The sequence below is a fragment of the Rutidosis leptorrhynchoides genome, chromosome 4 (assembly GCF_046630445.1).
Source record: "Rutidosis leptorrhynchoides isolate AG116_Rl617_1_P2 chromosome 4, CSIRO_AGI_Rlap_v1, whole genome shotgun sequence".
Taxonomy (NCBI): domain Eukaryota; kingdom Viridiplantae; phylum Streptophyta; class Magnoliopsida; order Asterales; family Asteraceae; genus Rutidosis; species Rutidosis leptorrhynchoides.
Window position 1 is genome coordinate 626,008,256 of NC_092336.1, and position 11,442 is coordinate 626,019,697.

The 11,442-nt window shown below is 35.7% G+C and overlaps 1 non-coding gene across 1 annotated transcript; it reads right to left on the reverse strand.

Moving 5' to 3' along the window:
• Window positions 1–219: 219 nt before the first annotated feature.
• Window positions 220–326, reverse strand: LOC139846343 (small nucleolar RNA R71). Its single transcript, XR_011759057.1, has one exon. It is a non-coding gene; the product is annotated as a small nucleolar RNA R71 (small nucleolar RNA).
• Between the last annotated feature and the right edge of the window lie 11,116 nt (window positions 327–11,442).

Below are 11,442 nucleotides of genomic sequence, written 5' to 3' on the forward strand. Positions count from 1 at the left end.
AACAATCTGATAGAACATTTAGAAGCTTTTGAAGATTTATGTGAACTGTACAAAAACAAAGATGTTTCTTCAGATGCATTTAAGTTAAGAACTTTTCCGTACTCGTTAACCGGAGACGCAAAAGCATGGTTGAAAGCATCAAAACCTGATTCTATTACAACTTTTAATGAATTAAGAGAAAAATTCATTACCCGATTTTTTCCACCGGCAAAAACCGAAAGACTTAGAACTGAAATCACCACTTTTAAACAAAAGGCGGATGAAACTCTTTATGATGCCTGGGAAAGATTAAAAAGAATGTTACGAAATTGTCCGCAACACGGATTGCAAAAAGGGCAAATAGTACAAACTTTTTATCGTGGTATTGATGAACATACTCGTGGTATATTAGATTCCTCCGCTGGAGGAGTATTTATGTACAAATCACCAAATCAAGCGTATGACATGTTAGAAGACATGTCAGTTCATACTTTTGAATGGACACCGTATAGAGATCAACTACCTAGAAGGACGGTGGCAAGCCTTGAAGAAAATGAAGATAACAACACAACCATGTTAGAAGGGAATTCTAATTATCAACCTGCAAACCCAGGATATCAAAACCCGAAGAATTTTGCTTTTCAAAGAAATGGACCACCTGACTTTTTCAATAGAAACCAACCTCAATTTCCACCTCAACAAAATTTTCAACAACAACCGTTACCTCAATTACCATATCAACAACAAAATCATAACACGCAACCAGTAGAGAAGAAATCTAACTTTGAAGAAGTTATGATGAATTTTGTCAAAAGTCAATCAGAAACGAATGAGCAAGTGAAGAGACAATTACATCAAGTCCAAACGGGAAACGAGCAAGTACAAAGGAATCATCAAGCCTCAATTCAAAACCTTGAAAGAGATATGGGAAGAATATCCCAATTGCTTGCCGAAAGGCAATCAGGAACTTTACCATCCAACACGCAACCAAACCCGAAGGGCAAGGAAACTCAAAATTCAAGTAATATTTTGCAAGTTAATTCAATCACTACGCGAACCGGGTTAACCATTAACCCAGAGATTCTAAAGCCTCTCACTCCTATTCATGTTTCACAAGAAAACGAACATGTGGTGGAAGAAAATACGGTGCCAACCACAAGTGCACCAAAGACTCAAAATCAACCACCATTGAAGGTATACAAACCTCCAATTCCATATCCGCAACGTTTGAAGAAAGATAAATTACAAGCACAATACAACAAGTTTGCTGACATGATTAAGCAAATTTGTATAAATGTACCGCTTGTAGATGTTCTTTCGGGTATGCCGAATTATGGAAGGTTTATCAAAGATCTTATAGCAGACAAAGGAAAATATGCAGAAGTTTCAACCACATTCCTTAATGAGGAATGTTAGGCAATTTTACAAAAGCAAAATTTGCCACCAAAACTTGGAGATCCAAGAAGTTTCATCATTCCTTGTCTGATGGGAGATTCAGTAATGTACGATGCATTAGCTGATTTAGGAGCAAGCATTAACCTTATGCCTCACTCCTTGTACTTAAAATTGAACTTAGGTGATTTAAAACCAACTAGGATGTGTATACGATTAGCTGATAGAACATGCAACTATCCTATTGGCATTGCTGAAAACCTACCGGTTAAAGTAAATCACTTAATCTTTCCTGCTGATTTCGTTGTTCTTGAAATGGAAGAAGATAGTAAGGTTCCCCTAATTCTAGGGCGTCCCTTTCTAAATACTGCAGACGCAATTGTGCGCGTAAAAGAGAAAAATCTCAGCTTAGGTGTGGGGGAGGATAGAATTATATTGAACATAGATAAGGCTATGAAACACCCTATGTCTCCTGATGACAAATGTTTCCAAATAGACATTATTGATTGTTGTATTGAGGAAGAACTACAAGAAGTATTAAATGTCGACACCTCAGATTTCACCCCGATGGGTGAAGGTGAAGATTTTGATGTCGATATAGAGTTAGACAAGCTGTTGAAGGTATTCATTGATGAAGAATACCTAGAAGAAGAAATTCCCAGGAAAGATGAACCTTTTGAAGAAATTACCGATGGTAATAGGTTCCGAATAAAATCTTCCTTGGAAGAACCACCCACCTTGGAACTTAAAGAACTCCTGGAACATTTGGAGTATGCTTATCTCCAAGGAACGTCACAATTACCCATCATAATTTCATCAAAACTTTCCGATGACGAAAAGGGTAGGTTAATGTCTGTTTTAAAAACCCACAAAAAGGCAATTGCCTGGAAAATAACTGATATTACTGGGATTAACCCTGCTTATTGTACTCACAAAATTCTAATGGAAGAAGATTTTAAACCCGTGGTACAAAGGCAACGGAGGTTAAATCCTAACATGAAAGAAGTAGTCAAAAAGGAGGTTATCAAATTACTTGATGCCGGGTTAATTTACCCTATATCCGATAGCCCGTGGGTAAGTCCTGTACAAGTAGTACCCAAGAAAGGGGGTACGACTGTTATTCTAAATGATAAGAACGAACTCATTCCTACAAGAACAGTCACTGGGTGGAGAGTCTGTATAGACTATCGTCGTCTAAACGACGCTACAAGGAAAGATCATTTCCCGCTGCCATTTATCGACCAAATGCTAGAACGTTTGGCGGGAAAAGATTACTACTGTTTCCTTGATGGATTCTACGGTTATTTTCAAATTCCAATTGATCCAAAAGACCAAGACAAGACCACTTTTACTTGTCCATTTGGTACATTTGCGTACCAACGAATGCCATTCGGATTATGTAATACACTAGGCACCTTCCAAAGGTGTATGATGGCAATTTTTCATGACATGATTGAAGAAAGTATAGAAGTCTTTATGGACGATTTCTTTATTTTTGGGGACTCCTTCAACTCATGTCTCTCAAATCTTGAACGAATGCTAATTCGTTGTGAAGAATCAAATCTTGTTTTAAACTGGGAGAAATGCCACTTCATGGTGAAGGAAGGCATTATTTTAGGACACAAGATTTCTCGAGTTGGAATGGAAGTAGACAAAGCTAAGATAGTCGTTATTTCAAAACTTCCTCCTCCAACCAATGTTAAACGAATTCGTAGTTTCCTTGGTCATGCGGGATTCTATCGACGATTCATAAAGGACTTTTCCAAAATCGCTCGACCCATGACTAAACTTCTTGAGAAAGACAGTACATTCGATTTCAACGAAGAATGTCTAAATGCTTTCTCCATTCTGAAAGAGAAACTTACGAATGCACCTATTATGGTATCACCCGACTGGTCCAAACCTTTCGAGCTAATGTGTGATGCTAGTGATTTTGCACTGGGAGCTGTTTTAGGCCAACGTCAAGATAATAAATTTCAACCAATCTACTACGTAAGTAAAACACTTACAAGAGCTCAGTTGAATTACACAACTACTGAGAAGGAGCTTCTTGCACTAGTTTTTGCTTTCGATAAGTTTAGATCTTACCTAGTGTTATCTAAAACAATTGTTTATACCGATCATTTAGCCCTAAAGTACTTATTCAAAAAGCAAGATGCTAAACCTAGACTAATTCGTTAGATTCTTCTCCTACAAGAATTTGACATTGAAATCAAGGATAAAAAGGGTGCTGAAAATCTCGCTGCAGATCACTTGTCCCGTCTTGAAAATCCTAACTTAGAAACACTCGACGAATCTACTATTCACGATACTTTTCCAGACGAGTTCCTTATGAAAATTAAAACGGAAGAAGAAATTCCATGGTTTGCGGACTTTGCCAATTATCTAGCCGCAGAAATTCTTGTTAAAAATCAAACCTATCAGCAAAAGAAGAAATTTTTCGCTGATCTAAAGTTTTACTTCTGGGAAAGCCCTAATCTCTTTCGTATAGGAGCAGATCAAGTTATTCGTTGATGTGTATACGGTAAAGAAGCTCAACAAATTCTGGAGCACTGTCATCAAGGACCAGCTGGCGGACATTTCGGACCAAGCTATACAGCTAAGAAGGTCTTTGACTCAGGTTTTTACTGGCCAACTATTTTCAAAGATTCTTACAACATGGTAAAAACTTGTGACGCTTGTCAAAGATCCGGAAATATCTCCAAGAGAGACAAAATGCCACAACAAAGCATCCTAGAATGCGAAGTATTTGACATTTGGGGTATTGACTTCATGGGTCCATTCCCCGCTTCTAACAAATGCAAATATATTCTCGTAGCAGTCGATTACGTTTCTAAATGGGCTAAAGCAAAAGCCCTACCCACTAACGATGCTCGAGTTGTTGTCAGTTTTCTTAAAAACCTTTTGTCACGATTCGGGCTTCCAAAAGCATTAATCAGTGATCGTGGAACTCATTTTACAAATCAATTACTCGAGAAAGTACTTAAAAAGTATGGAGTTAATCATCGTTTCTCAACTTCTTACCACCCTCAAACGAGTGGCCAAGTTGAAAACACAAATCGAGGTCTTAAACGAATTTTAGAACAAACAGTTAAGAATAATCCAAAAATCTGGCATCGAAAGCTAGATGATGCGCTATGGGCATTTAGAACCGCATTCAAAACGCCCATTGGTACCACTCCTTTCCGATTAATATATGGTAAGGCATGTCATCTACCTGTCGAGGTTGAACACAAGGCATATTGGGCAATAAAAGAATGTAATACAGACCTTGTGGAAGTCGGAGAAAATCGATTCTTACAATTGCATGAATTAGACGAGCTAAGACTTCAAGCATATGAAAATTCGAGATCTTACAAAGAGAGAACTAAGAAATGGCACGATGCTCGTTTAAAAGAGAAGAAAACATTTGAACCAGGGGACAAAGTTCTAGTTTTTCAATCACGTTTTAAGTTTTCACCTGGGAAACTTAAGTCCCGATGGAGGGGACCGTATGAAGTAAAACAAGTATTTCCATCCGGATACGTAGAGTTATATGACAAGAATGGTGGTATTTTCAATGTGAATGGTCACAGACTTAAATTCTACTATGAAGGGTTCAATAACACTGAAAGAGATGACATCACATTCTACCCTAAGGACAAATGAATTCAGGGTAATTTTAGCTAACTACTCGCCTTCTTAAAACGTTTCAAATTTTTTCGAGAGTGGAGCCCGATTGGTCTTTTCCACTAGCAGACACTAAAGAACCAGTCTTCTCCCTCCATTCTGATTTTTATTTTTGTAAGTTTTGTATGAAATTAATATTTTTTTTAAATTTAAATTTTGTGTGATTTAAAAACAAAATTTACTTTATTTCATTAAGCTTAAAAAAATGATTTCTAAAATTCGTCGTGAGTTGAAAACTAGGTCGTAGAACCGAAATTGCTTTACCCAAGGACGGGGCGAAAAATTTTATTATCATTATTTTAATATTATTGATCTAAAGTATGCCAAAAATATTATATGAATGTGGGGTAATATACCAAACTTCAAAAATATGTATATATGTTTGTAGTTTATTTTATGTACTAATAAGGGTAAAAGATGCATTTTCAAAGACTGAAATTTAGTTCAGCAAAAGCAACCAATTTTTGGCAAAACATATGAAAAGATGACAGAAATTTTGGGATGACGAACAAATCAACATCAACAGATTAAACAGAAAACTCGCAAGTTACGGCTTTTTAGCTAAAGAGGTTTTAACTGCCTTTCTATTCTAATTGCCCTCATGAATTTTATCTTGTCCGATTTCATTGCAAATGAGGGCATTGCATGATCTCAAGTGTGGGGAGGGGTTATAAATTCTCTCGGGTTTACACTAGGCTTATTTTCTAAATTTTGTGAAAAATTTAAAAAATTTTAACTAAATGAATTCAAATCTTGTTTAATATATTTATGAACGATAAAACTAGGTGTGGGTACCGAAATTATTGTTACCCTAAAATAAGGACATAAATTGAGAAACAACTAAAACGCTTGAATTTATTTATTAGAAATAAAAAGACACAAGAAAAAGCCAAGTGTGGGGAGATTTGTCAATATATATGAACTGTTATCACATGTTTGTACGAAGTTTATTGTAGGTACTTTTGCTTTGGGCTGTATAAATTTGTTTTACCCATTAAATTGTAATATAAATGAAAGAAAAGATGGATCTACACGATGAATCAATTCCATCATTAAAATGAAGTAAAGTCTTCAGAAAAAGAAATGCGCTTCTTGATTTAGGTCAGGAAGTTGTCGTCCAGACCAGTTGTAGAGTCTACGAAAAACCTTGAAAAGTTTTCTCAAAAATCAGCTGGAAATCCACGGACCTCAACATCAAACAGGGTCGTCAAGTGGTCAGACTTATCCTAACCATGAGAGGATCTGTCTCGTAAAATGGGGAGGGCGCCGTGCAAATTAGCTTGATAAGACTAATGAATCAGACCCCCAGAAAGGATAATCTCCTAAAAGATTAAAAATTAGCATTTAAGCTTGATATTACTCAATCCTTGAGATTGACCTTAAAGATTGAGAATTACAAACTCATGGAATTCGATTATATATAAACTCGAGCTTGAACGAGAAAATATTTTGATCAAATTAAAACCGATTTGTTTTCTGAAAACCTATTTTCAATGCGTTCATTACCATTGAACGTAAAATCCTGAGAATTCATCAGAATTCATTAGGTCACCTGAACCAAATCGGGTGTCAACCATAAGAACGGTGGTTGCATAGCATGGTCGAAGACAGGACCTTGTGCCAGACCGAAAAATTATAGGATGATCTTTACTATTGATCCTACAAAGGGCAGTAATAGCATCCGACACGTTATGGACCATATTCAAAAGCATGTCATTAGACATTGCCTTAACAGTTGCTTGTTCAATGCTTTCCTTTACAACCGGACGGTAGTTTACTGAAAGGTAATATACGGAGCAAGTATACTGGACGTGTTGCTTTCCTAATACAAGGTTAGCAAGTGGGTGACACAAAACCATAAGTTTTGAGCTAAAATTTTAAAATCTGGAACCCACAAAACCCACAAAAATATTTTGCAAACACTGGTAAAGGGTTATTCCGAAAAACTTATCTAGGGTAAAAGCTAGAATGAATTTTCAAAAGATCAAATGTTTTCATAAAGATCCAATTTTCTTAATGGATCTAAATTTACATAGTCATGTGGGACTGTAAACCACATCGTTACTATCATTGTTTATACCGCCGTACCAAAATCACTGATGTATAAAGTGTGAAAATAAAGAAGTGATTTGTGTGAAGTTTGTTTTTATTTCAAGTTCTATATTACTTGAGGACAAGCAACGTTCAAGTGTAAGGATATTTGATATTGCTTAAAACGAACATATATTTAGACGCAATATCATTCCAAAATGTAATGTTTTTAATTGTAATTTCCTTATTTTTAGTTGTAATCGTTTAAATAAATAAGTACGAAGACGAAAGACGAAGATCGCTCGAAAATGAAGATTTAAAGTCGAAAACGAAGATTTAAAAGGTGAAAACGTCCAAAATGCTCAAACGTACAAATTACACTCCAAGTGGTTTAAATTATCGAAGAAAAACGTCTAAAGATTGACAAGAACGCAAGTTGCGGAAAGCAAATTACACGATATTAAATTGTACGAAAAGACGTTCGAGAAACTGGGACTGAGACATAAACCGGGCGTAAATGTACGAGATATCGGAGCCAAAATTATGAGTCAACTATGCACAAGAATATAATATAATATATATATAATTATATAAAATTATATATAAATTATATATATTTATTAAATATGTCGACAAGCTAGTGTACAAAAAATATGTGAGCTGGATCTGGCGGCCATGCGATCGCATGGGAAATAGGCATAAAACCCATGCAATCGCATGGGTTCCTGTAGCAGGCCACATCTCTATAAAAAGCCAGTTTGCTCGAGCTTTATGTAAACAATTTTCATTCTCTCTTCTGTAATATTCATAATATATTTATAATTTTAATTTTAATTTAAGTTTATTTTAATAATAAGGTTATTGTAACGTTTAAATTTACGAGTTTTAAGTTGAAATTCTGTCCGGGTACCGCTACGCTAATTATATCACTTTTTACCGTTCCAACTGGCTGTAAGTCTCCACGTCCCAACTTTATTTTCACGTATCGTTATTATCGCTGTTATTACTATAGTTATTATTATTATTTATTATTGTTATCATTTATTATTATTGTTATTATGTCTATTTCATATAAATTATATTTTTACGCCGTTATAATGTCCAACTAAATACTCATAGTGGTGACTAAAATGTAGAACCTCTGGACAAATGGATTGAACCATTTATAATATTATAGTGTAACTTTGACTATTTTTAATATTGAGTTTAATTACCGACCCATTGTTATATAATTTAATATTTTCACCCCTATCACATAATTTATTAAATTAATAAGCGAAAGTGCATTAAATTTACATAAATTATGCTTCAACACCTCGGTGATCTAGACGGACATATGGACAAATTATTGACAACAATTTAGAAGTGTGATTCGGTGGTTTGGGTAATATTATAATTTATATAATCGTGTAATTATAAAAAGGGTAAGACCGTTATAATTTTGGTTTTAACGAAAGTAAAAACTGGATTAAATCTCAATTTAAATAATCGGGGTATAATTTAATTCTCTAAAACGAGATCGAAACGAAAGTTAGATTTAATTTTAGTTAGTTAAATCTTTATAAATCGAAAGATAAAATATAAGGATATATATTAAAACATCATAATCGGACTTAAAAACAATCCATAATCCAGAGGGGACATATTTTAGTAGCCACTACTTTACTTTATTTTAAATCTCATCAATTTCACGTTTTACTACGCAGATAAATTTTATTTACTTTTACCGTATTACTTTTTACCATATAGTAAATTTTAATTACTTTTTACTATTTTGCTATATTGCCATGAAAAACCTTATTTCTTCTATTTTGTCAAATTAGTTAAATTGTATTTTTATTGTCGTTAATTTAGTTATTTCGTTTTAGTTAAATTTAAATTCTGTTCAATTAAGTAGTAAACCCTAATCCAAAATCCCCCTTTTAATAGATTAACTTTTAGCTATTAAAACCTTGGAAACTCCATTTCCCTGTGGAACGAACCGGATTTACCAAATAAACTATTACTATACGGATAGGACAAAGTTGCCTATATGTTTGAAATCAATCCGAAATCATAAGAACACCATATAATCACAACCAATTCGTGTAATAAATTCAATCTAAATTCGATCAAAATAAAAGGACACGATCTTCAAGCACATCAAAAACACGTTCTTAAACAAGTTTAGTGAAGGAGGAAATTGATAATGCCGAAAAATCATCTCAAAGAGAATAACGCGACATGCGCTGTAAGGATGCAATTGTCCGACACCAATATTGAAGTGGCTAAGAACCTCCATGAAGAAATAAGTGGGAGGATAGCGCACATTCCCATCCGCTATAACCTGCCTGTACACAGTAACTTTATCGTCGATAACATCATTAGCGCTGATCGGCCAGGGGCGCCACAGGATTCAAACCTGCCAGAGGCGGATACCACTCCTGCGCCGAGTCATAACCGACTTGATCACCTCACAATTCGGAGGCTCAGAAGTAGAGGAAGAAGACGCCATCTATTAACAAATAAATCAAAGAATCATAAGAAGAGAGACTAAGTAGGCGCTAACCTGGAAAAGCTAAAAGACGAGGTCGAAGTAGTAAGCTGATAAGATTTGCACGAAGACAAAGAGCACAGTTGAAGTAAAAAACAAAGATATGTGATTATGAGGTATTTATAGGAGAGTAAAAACATGGAAGAGGCCCCAAGGGAAGTTGAAAATGGGCGGTGAAAATATCAACGGCGGAGATTGAACCACGTGTCAAAAGATGGAAAGGGAGGATTACGAGGAGACAAAAGGCGGCGAAATCGGCGGGATGACAACTGTAGCATCTGACAAGCCATCACTTCGGTCTTCCTGCATTTAATGCAACAGGACAAATTACTTTATAAATATAAAAATGGAAGAAGATGGAGGCGCGCAGTTAAGAGTAACTGAACGACGGATACGAGTTGAGTTCAACACCACGCACCATACCTGCGCGCACCGTCGAACGGTGTTCCAAGTTGAGTTCAACGCCACAAGCCATACCTGCGCGCACCGTCGAACGGTAGTTACAAGTTGAGTTCAATGCCACGCGCCATACCTACGTGCACCATTGAACAATAGCTACGAGTTGAGTTCAACACCACGCACCATACCTGCGCGCACCGTTGAACGGTAGTTACAAGTTGAGTTCAACGCCACGCGCCATACCTGCGCGCACCGTTGAACGGTGGTTACAAGTTGAGTTCAACGCCACGCTCCATACCTACGCGTACCATTAAACAATAGCTATGAGTTGAGTTCAACGCCATGCGCCTCAACGGTGCATCCCATTGAACTGGGGGGACTTAATGATACGCATACCCGATCAGCTCGTGTAGCGTATCAAACAGCATCGCCGCTAGGGATTACCAAAGCGCGCCAACGCCTGAAGCGCTATGCCTATTACCATCGCGCTAGCCCTATTAGCGCGCATGGTTCACGGCCACATGATGGGCGATGCTGTAGTTAGTAGAAGACACCTGGCAGACAAGAATCAGAGCCGACAAGAACACTTTTTTACTTTTGTCGGATCAGCTCGCCTGAGGACGTACTATTTGCAGGACACAATCTTTTTAACCTCATTACGTGGCAATAGCAGACAAGAAAGGCAATCCTATAAATACAAGACTTCATCCACAGAACAAGGGGTCTGGATTTTCCACCTTCACACACATACATATTCTAAGAACAGTAGCGCATAGCGCGAATATACTCGCGCTACCTGTAGTGACCCGAACTTTTCCATGTTTATATATATATTAAATGAAATTGTTATTTACATGATTAAGTGTTTCCAACATGTTAAGCAATCAAACTTGTTAAGACTTGATTAATTTAAATAGGTTTCATATAGACAATTGACCACCCAAGTTGACCGGTGATTCACGAACGTTAAAACTTGTAAAAACTATACGATGACATATATATGGTTATATATATAGTTAACATGATTTTATTATAAGTATGTATCTCATTAGGTATTTTAACAATGAGTTATATACATAAAAATGAGACTATTAATTTAAGAAACTCGAAAACGATATATATAACGATTATCGTTATAACAACGTCTTACTAGGTACATATGAATCGTATTAAGATATTGATACACTTGGTTAATTGTGTTAAAAGATAAGTAAATATATTATTAAGTGTATTAACAATGAAATACATATGTAAAAATAAGACTACTAACTTAATGATTTCGAAACGAGACATATATGTAATGATTATCGTTGTAACGACATTTAACTGTATATATATTATACTAAGATATATTATATATCATAATATCATGATAATATAACATTTTAACATCTCATTTGTTATAATAAATAATGGGTTAACAACATTCAACAAGATCG